At 36.0% G+C, this 9,384-nt stretch overlaps 1 long non-coding RNA gene and 1 pseudogene across 1 annotated transcript; both read left to right on the plus strand.

The window, feature by feature from the left end:
- The first annotated feature begins 2,740 nt into the window (after window positions 1–2,740).
- LOC103517218 lies at window positions 2,741–5,646 on the plus strand (annotated as a pseudogene).
- A 369-nt stretch (window positions 5,647–6,015) lies between these two features.
- Window positions 6,016–6,722, plus strand: LOC113470728. Its single transcript, XR_003393682.1, has 2 exons — window positions 6,016–6,096; window positions 6,580–6,722. It is a non-coding gene; the product is annotated as an uncharacterized LOC113470728 (long non-coding RNA).
- Window positions 6,723–9,384: the final 2,662 nt, after the last annotated feature.

Below are 9,384 nucleotides of genomic sequence, written 5' to 3' on the forward strand. Positions count from 1 at the left end.
TTATTATTATTATTATTATTATTATTTTTTTTTTTTTACGCCAGCTTTTAACAATATGGGAAAGTATTCAATCTAACAGATCGTTTGGAAGGAGAAAATTAGGGTTATTATCAAGACATATTTCTTTCTCATGTCAAGATACTGTTATTGTTGTACTTCAAATAGATCTATTTTTGAGTCCAACGTTGCATAAAAAACCCTTGGTTCTCTATTATGGTTTAATATGACATCTCCGATGATGGCGATGTCCACAATTTACTTCTCGAGCGGCATATAGGCAAACTGGTTCATATCCACCCATTGTGAGGTGTCAAACTTCCAAATCCTATTGGGAGACGTTTCTACCACGTACAGTTCAGTTCCGTTCTTACTGATGGCAATGTCATGGGGGTTGTGGAACCTCTGTAAGCAGAAGAGAAAATTGTATCCATGAGATATCAATCGTATCCATAAAGCTGTGTCCACACATTGTTGTGGGGGTTGTGGAACCTCTGTAAGCAGAAGAGAAAATTGTATCCATGAGATATCAATCGTATCCATAAAGCTGTGTCCACACATTGTTGGTACGTGCTTACTACTAGGTACTAGAAATAGCTCGTTTTGCCGAATTAGGAAAATCCCAACATAAAAGTGGTATCGATAGATTCTTTAGGTACTTGACTAATTTATTATTATCATAAGTCATAACGTTTAGCTGATGATGGAACGTAGTAGGCTATTAGTACAGCCATTAAAATTCAATTATCCTTTAAATGTTCAACAGGGTTCGGTGAAAATATCGCTACAGTACTAAGGTTAAATAGCAATGTTGGTGAGAATGATGAGTATACCTGTTTAGTTAGCCAAATTGTGACTACAATATGTTATTATTTACATCCTAATAAACATAGGTAAGTAGGTATGATCTGGAATTACGATCCTTAAAACACATTTCATTCCAGGCAGGAAGGTACCTACCGTTCTTCGTCAAAAGCTCATCAATTCCACGAAATCCAGACCATTTATTAATTCAAAATAAATAAAATAAAATCATTGATAGGTATAAAGTTTTATTTCGAAAAATAAAAATGATGAGAAATTCAGTACGTACCTTCTTGGACCCTTATGACGGAGTATATCTTCTGCGAAGTTGATGGCAGAAGGAAAATCAATGGACAATGTCAGGACATGCGTGGTTGGCACGCTTCATGACGTCATCAACACAGTTTAATAGCAATGTTGGTGAGAATGATGAGTATACCTGTTTAGTTAGCCAAATTCTGACTACAATATGTTATTATGTACATCCTAATAAACATAGGTAAGTAGGTATGATCTGGAATTACGATTCTTAAAACACATTTCATTCCAGGCAGGAGGGTACCTACCGTTCTTCGTCAAAAGCTCATCAATTCCACGAAATCCAGACCTTTTATTAATTCAAAATAAATAAAATAAAATCATTGATAGGTATAAAGTTAAATTTCGAAAAATATAAATGATGAGAAATTCAGTACGTACCTTCTTGGACCCTTATGACGGAGTATCTTCTGCGAAGTTGATGGCAGAAGGAAAATCAATGGACAATGTCAGGACATGCGTGGTTGGCACGCTTCATGACGTCATCAACCAGACCATTTATTAATTCAAAATAAATAAAATAAAATCATTGATAAAAGTTTAATTTCGAATAATAAAAATGATGAGAAATTCAGTACGTACCTTCTTGGACCCTTCTGAGGGAGTATCTTCTGCGAAGTTGATGGCAGAAGGAAAATCAATGGACAATGTCAGGACATGCGTGGTTGGCACGCTTCATGACGTCATCAACACTGCATACCCACAGGTTGCTGTGTGTGGGTGAGATCATTGAGAAGCTGTACGCTTTTCTCAGGTGAACTGACCTTGTTTCTTTTTCCCCGGTAAGTAGGTGTTAGTTAGTTATTTTACTTTTTCTTGACAGAATTCTGAAAAAAGGTATCTAGGTAGGTACCGATATCATCGACAGAATTCTGAAAAGTTACCTAGGTACCTGTCGGTGCAACTGACGGTAGTTCACGCGATTTTAATTCCCTAGGTACCGATATCATCGACAGAATTCTGAAAAGTTACCTAGGTACCTGTCGGTGCAACTGACGGTAGTTCACGCGATTTTAATTCCCATTGGGTAGGTAGTAGGTACTCACACCACCATGTCAATAAGACATTGTAATACCTACATTTGTATTTCTTCCGAGCAAAAAGAACTGTCAATACCGGTCGTTAAAAGTTCATTATGGACTAATCAGTAAGCAGTAGAGAGAAATGCAGGAAAGCAAGGTCATATTATGTACGTATTTTATCGATACCTACTTAAGTATGTACTTACCTAATCGTGTTTGGTTGTACATTAATATTTCAAAAATGTTTATTATTTTTTTTTAAAAAAAGAGGTTTGACAGAGGGAACTGTAACTGCTATGGTCTTATCGTCCCGAAATCGAAGAGAGAAGGAAGACAGGGTAAAATTATTTGATCATTCCTTAGTTTTATTTGAAATAAAATTTCGACCCTTATCACTCACTGTAACACTTTCATAATTTTTATAATTTTATCTCATTCAAAGGAAAGTTTTTAGCTCTAATGAAAGGTACCCCGATCACCATGGAAGAACTCAGCCTACTGAGGCTTCACTTTTCACTTATCCATAGCTCACTAACCTTCTTGGCAAAACCGATCGTGTGAGTTGGAGGGGAAGTTGGCTCGCTTCCCATTTGTGAAATTTGTAAATGTAAACAAAAAGGGGAAAAGAAAAATTCGAACTCCAAGAAAATTTAAATTGATGAAATTAAATTTAAATTAATTGCAGTAATTTATTGTGTTTTCCTTTCCAATGGCAGAAGTATACAGTTTCGGCATCAATCCTGTCACAACTCATGCTTGGAATAATACCCGGCAACGTAAGTATTTGAAAAAAAATCGATAGTTCTGGGACCCAACCCTGGATCTGGAATCTGACTGTACTTATCGGTGGCTCTTATTACCCTGAGTTGAGAGTTTTGTGCTCTTTGAAACCCCTGGAGCCTAGTTTCAGAGCTTATTCACTCAAGTGATTGATTGCAGTTAGGTTATTAACCAAATAATTAGGTCAAGTAAGCACCCACCATAAACCATGATGGACTTTGAAGAAGAGTAGATCTCTCACTAATGTGAGTCATGATTTCCTAGAACACTGTGGAGATCATAGTTACCTGCCTATAATTATTTTTTAATGTTTTAATTAATCAACTCATCCTCCATCACACTGGATTTGAGCATTTGAGGCATTCCCTTGAAATAACAACACTATTTTTTCTTCTTTTTGAATAGAGCTTGCATTCACTCCAAACAATCAGGAAGTCCATCTCTACCAATATGAGAAAGCTGCCAATGATTGGTCACAGCTTGACGTGTTAGATGGACATGATCTCAAAGTCACTGGAATAGATTGGGCACCAAACACAAACAGGATTGTAACATGCAGTGCTGTAAGTATACATATGTCTTCCTGGTAAGAATCCAGTATGTTTACTCTTGTAAAATTCAAGAAAAATCTATTTAGAAAGAAGGATATTTTCATCTCTATTAAAATTTTGCAACTCTCACTTACGAATGTAGGTAACAATTGATATGGTCTAGCAAAATAAAACTGTTCAAAACTTCATTGGATAAAGGAGAAGTTAAAACTAGGTACCTACTTTTTTCAGGACCGTAATGCTTATGTGTGGACCCAGAACAATGATGATAAGAAATGGAAACCAACTCTTGTATTGCTGAGAATAAACCGTGCAGCCACTTGTGTGAAATGGTCCCCACTGGAAAACAAATTTGCTGCAGGTTCTGGAGCCCGCCTCATCTCTGTGTGTTATTTTGAGTCGGAGAATGATTGGTGAGTAAAAAATAACCATTTTACATTAAATAGTCATTGTATTCAAGAGAAAATTAATTTCACAACAATGACTTGCTAGGTAGTACATACTTATTTAATTATTTCCTGAGTGATTATCTGCTAATGTTTGCATTATCATTCTTACCCTCTATGTCACAGGTGGGTGGCTAAGCACATCAAGAAGCCAATCAAATCCACAATCACATGCCTGGATTGGCACCCAAACAACCATCTCCTGGGTTGTGGTTCTACAGATTTCAAGGTCCGAGTGTTCTCTGCATACATTAAAGATATTGAGTCTGCTCCTCAGAGTACAAACTGGGGAAGCAAGAGCACCCTTGGCAACTGTTTGGTGGAACTCAATAATTCTAGTAGTGGAGGTAAATAATCTTCAAGTTTTTTTTCTGGCTTTGTGTTGATCAAAAGTTGTGTAGTTGCCCAAACAATATACAGCTTTTGCACTTTGCAGGTCTAGTATTACTGTGGTCAAATTCTCCCATACCTTGACTGGAATTGAATCTAGACACTCCCGTTTATAAGGCTAGCATTTTGGCCACTACACCTCCAAGGCAGATAGAATATTAAGTTTTTTTTTTTTTTTTTTCAAACTCCTCAGGTGGCTGGATTCACAGTGTTGCATTCAGTAAGGACGGTAACAAGCTGTGTTGGACTTCACACGATGGTTCCATCAATGTGCGGATGTCACAGCAGGTTCTCCCATAACCACCAAACTCAAGACTGACTCCTTGCCATTCCTCTCGTCTCTCTGGTGTCAAACAATTACATAGTGGCTGCTGTGTAAGTATTGAATCTATGTTTTGCTTGGAAAAACTAAAACAACAACAATAATAATAGTTCAGAATTTATCTCATTTAGACTGCTAGGATAGATTGAAATGTCCCTTTACCCAGACCCAGCTTAATTATTAGCTCAACTAAGAAAGGATGATACTTAAAGGAAGGAGGAGGAAGAAGAATAAGAAGGAGAAGGAGGAAAAAATAAATAATTAAAACTATTTACAATATTTACAATCTAAAAAATTATTTATTACATGATTAAATCGTCTATCACTCCTATAATTTCTAATATATCTTATCATTTGAACCCTCATTTTCACTTTTTGCCTTCAGGGTCACAGCTGTTGTCCAATGCTGTACTCGGTGAATGGTAAACCAGATCCAGTTTTGTGGCCAAGTTGGATCTATCACAGAAGAAAGAGTCGGCTGGTATATTAGTGCCATGAAGAAGTTCAAGAGTTTGGACCGACAAGCCTCGCCGTTGAGGTATGAGAAACATTTTTTTTGTAGATCGAGTTTTTGATAGAGAGGAACTGTATCAACGGAGGTCTTGTCGTCCCAAAAATCGAAAAAAAGAAGGAGAGGACACACGGATAGAAGAATACCAAAGGTTTGATAGTTCTTATCTTGGAAGTCTTTCCTCCAAAAACAAAGGGTGAAGGAGGGAACAGGATAGGAGAAGCGGCAATTTTTGCCCACCGGGCAGGATCGAACCCCGCATCTAGCGCTTACCAAAGGCAGGCACAATATCTTCCAAAGCGACCTAGGCTGGCAATTGTTCTCCTTACTTTTCTCTATCTCTCATGGATTTCTCTGAACACTCTGTAACCTACTTTCAAGGATTTAAGCCAGGTGACTGCTGGGATCCACCTGACGTACGAAGACAGCTAATTGAAGTTATATTTTCAATTCCAGGCTGAATGTACGAGTTAGACACCAACATCATCAGAATTGCAATCACTAGCATGAGGATATATGCTGAGAGGTGGGGATACGGTGTCCGTATATCTACCAGTGGACTAGATGGAAGATTAGTGCTCTGGACACTTGAAATGTAATTATTTTTTGTTCTTCTTACTTTCTATTACAAAGTATAGCGAAAGCTATGAGTACGTACTTAAGTAGTAATGAGAAAGCATAGTAATCGGTCCAAATTGTCCAAAATCGGGAAATGGTGGAAATATCCGTTTTGGGGGTTGGCCCCGTTTTCAAAAAAATTTTTTTTTTTTTTTTTTTTTTTTTTTTTTTTTTTTTTTGCAGTTATAGCAAGCATCAGTTGAAGGAAAATTGGACAGCGTTTGCATTATGATTAAGAACTTAAACTAATGTGTTTCGGTGTTGTTTGTTTTCAGAGTTTAGAAAGTCAAATTCAAGGCTTGAGAATATCCTAAGTGAATACACCCCAGAAGTATTTGTAAGTATCTAATGTTCTCTCACTCTTTCTCTATCTGGCGATTGAGGAGCTACAACCTATAATATTCAAAAGGCCCTCTGATGGAATGAAATTAAAGAGTAAATGAAAATAAAACGTCAAATTCAATAACTTATAAATACTAATATTATTCTATAGATATATTTTTAAAATATGATATTTTTTCCAATAATAATTTGAATAAATATTTCAACTTTAAGGTAACAAGAATATTAAAAAAACACAGGAAGGAATTTGATCAGAGGGTTGGGGAAAAAATAAGTTATAACTTATAACCTATTTACTAACCTATTTGGTTTGTACATTAAAAGAGGTATATCATAGTTTTTTTTCTGTTTTATGTGGAAACTTTTTTTTGTAAAATTGATTAAATCCTTGTTGCAGTGCTTGTCTGTTCTGGATGATTACAATCACTGTTTTATGTGGAAACTTTTTTTTGTAAAATTGATTAAATCCTTGTTGCAGTGCTTGTCTGTTCTGGATGATTACAATCATGCCTACGTTTAGCTTCTTGGAACTTTACTAGGTAAGAATTCGGAAGAAAATAATAGAAAGTAAAAATTGAACCTCACCCTTAAACTGCATTGGAGGTCTTTCAGTTCCCAACCAAATCGCATACCGAACTTAAAACTATTGTTTCGGATACTATCCAAGTTTGCAATATTTGCAATGCATTTACCAATCCTTTACAGTCTATTTATCATTATTAATTTTCTGTATATATTATTGTTCTTTATGAACCTCACCCTTCAACTGCATTGGAGGTCTTTCAGTTCCCAACCAAATCGCATACCGAACTTAAAACTATTGTTTCGGATACTTCCAAGTTTGCAATATTTGCAATGCATTTACCAATCCTTTACAGTCTATTTATCATTATTAATTTTCTGTATATATTATTGTTCTTTATTTTTATTTTTTCATAATTTTATATTCTAGACTCCAAAATAAACTGAATAACAATCTTAATTATATTTATTTTATCGTTTTCACATGTGAAATTAATTCGGGCACTTGTTCTCAATTTATTCATTATTATCATTGTTGATTTTTTTTTTTTTTTTTTTTTTTTTTTTTTTTAGAGTTAAAACCGAGGTTAGGTTTAAATCTTAGTTTAGACAAACTGATTGGCTGAAAATGTTGAAATTGGCCAATCAGATCACTCAATCCAAGAGTTAAACTTGAACCGAGATTAAACTCAGGTTGTGGCCTCGGCCATAACGGCCGATTTAGCCTTTGATTCTTACTGTGGGGATTCTGAAACTAGCTTGGACTTGACTCGAAATTTATCTATTACATTTCACAAGAACAATCATTCTCTACAATGGGAGGAAAAAATATGGCCCTATTGCACATTCCACTTTACAATTTGACATTTGCACATTAGGAGCTTAGTTTTTACATTTGGTATGATAAAGTATCCTAAATATAAGCCCTGTGGCCCATTTTTTGGTACAAGCTTCATTTTTCTCCATAATGGTCAAAGCTCAACTTGCAAAGTAGCTCTATGAAATGGCCCTCAGTGGCATCTACGTAAAAATGTGAGTAAATTTACACAAAAGACGAGGATGTGATGGAAATGAAGATTTGTCAAGTTATCTTGTCACCGACTGAGTGATGCGAAGTTACTGGTTTAATTGAATTTCATCTGTTTGAGTGCGTGGGTTTAAGTGAAATTAATTTTATTATAACTAGGTACGTGGGTATTAGGTGCTAAGTACATTTAATATTCTGTTTGAACCAAGGGGTGAAGTGAAATATGACTAATTTCAAATTTTCAACGTTTACAGCCTTTTCCTGCTTTACACAATTAAAATATTTATGAATATTTATTAAAAATAGTTTAAAATGTTTAAAACCTTGAGACTTTCCCCTTTGTTAAAAGTTAATTAAGTACCTAAGATTGATGTGATTAAAACAGATTTAAAATAACACCAGTATTGACAAACATTAACAGAATAAACTAACAAATATTCATTTCAATAGAACAACATGTGAACAACAATGAGAGACCTAAACTAATATTTTAATTTGTTATGTTAAAAATGATCTACCCCAGTGAAAAAAAATCCCTAGCTACTAAATAACTTGTCTACAAACAAGAAAGTTAGTCAGTTGTTTCCAGAACAAAGTTTACACGGGATGTTTCAACATGGTCTCTAACCGCATGTTGAAACCCTTCCCTCATATTCTCATGCTAACTGGCCGTATGTATTTCCAATTTAACACAAGACAGATCAATATGACGCCCTCCTGTACTAGTCGGCCCAGAAGTGTTTGGAGATTTTTGATCACAAGTTTCACAAATATACTCCTGGTCCTCTTTCAAGTCAGTCTTCTTCAGATTAACACATATCATATGGAACCATTGCTCGCATCCCCCATCACATTGCACCCAGTCTACTTGGTCTCCCTCAGGTTTCAGACATGGGACATAGGAACATAGCTCATCTTCTTCAGCTTCCTCTTCATTACTATTCTCATTCACACTCGCATTGGCTATTTGATCTTCACCTGTTGCAGTGTCATCCTCTTCTTCTAAACTTCCAGCACCTCCACTGTCTGCTTCATTTTTCTTCAGACGTTTCATAGCACACGCTTGCTTCTTTGTTTGTAATCGTCGTTTTGCATTTTGAAATGGATTTGACACGAATTTCTCCAGGCGCCGTTTCCATAGTTGTCGATCATTGGTTGAGATGAGCGGATTGGATGGTCTGTTGATTTTACTATCCGGGAATGTGTGTTGGATCATATTGCAAATATCGTCCATATCTTGGGTCAGATGGACTTCGATGAGAAGACCTTCATAGAAGAGATCTTCCACGATGGTAAAGTTGTCAGGTAGGATAGGAATCTTGTTCAGATTAGGATTGGTTCTAAGTTGGGCACGTAGCCGTTCTATTTCCTTGTGAGACATAAACTTCTTGACGCGATCTATCCATGTCATGACTCGTTCTATGAGTGCTTGTAAGATTTCTCCTTCTGGAATTCGGACATTGATTTTCTCTAAATTCACCACAAGGGACAGAATGGTTTGTAAGTTGGGACGTTTACTTCTCAGGCAACAAGGGCAGAGATAATTCTTGACATAGTACAAGTCACTGGTACTATTGACCAGCTGAGCACGGATACATGTCTTATGATACCATTCCTTGCATAAGACACACTCGATCATTTCATTCTCATCTGCATGAGCAGTTTGTTTACATAGACAATATTTCACTTCACTTAGTTTTGTTCGCTTGTTTATGTTTTCTTGTCTCAACTCAC

This window comes from Diaphorina citri, unplaced genomic scaffold, assembly GCF_000475195.1.
Source record: "Diaphorina citri unplaced genomic scaffold, Diaci psyllid genome assembly version 1.1 scaffold1781, whole genome shotgun sequence".
In the NCBI taxonomy this organism is placed as follows: domain Eukaryota; kingdom Metazoa; phylum Arthropoda; class Insecta; order Hemiptera; family Psyllidae; genus Diaphorina; species Diaphorina citri.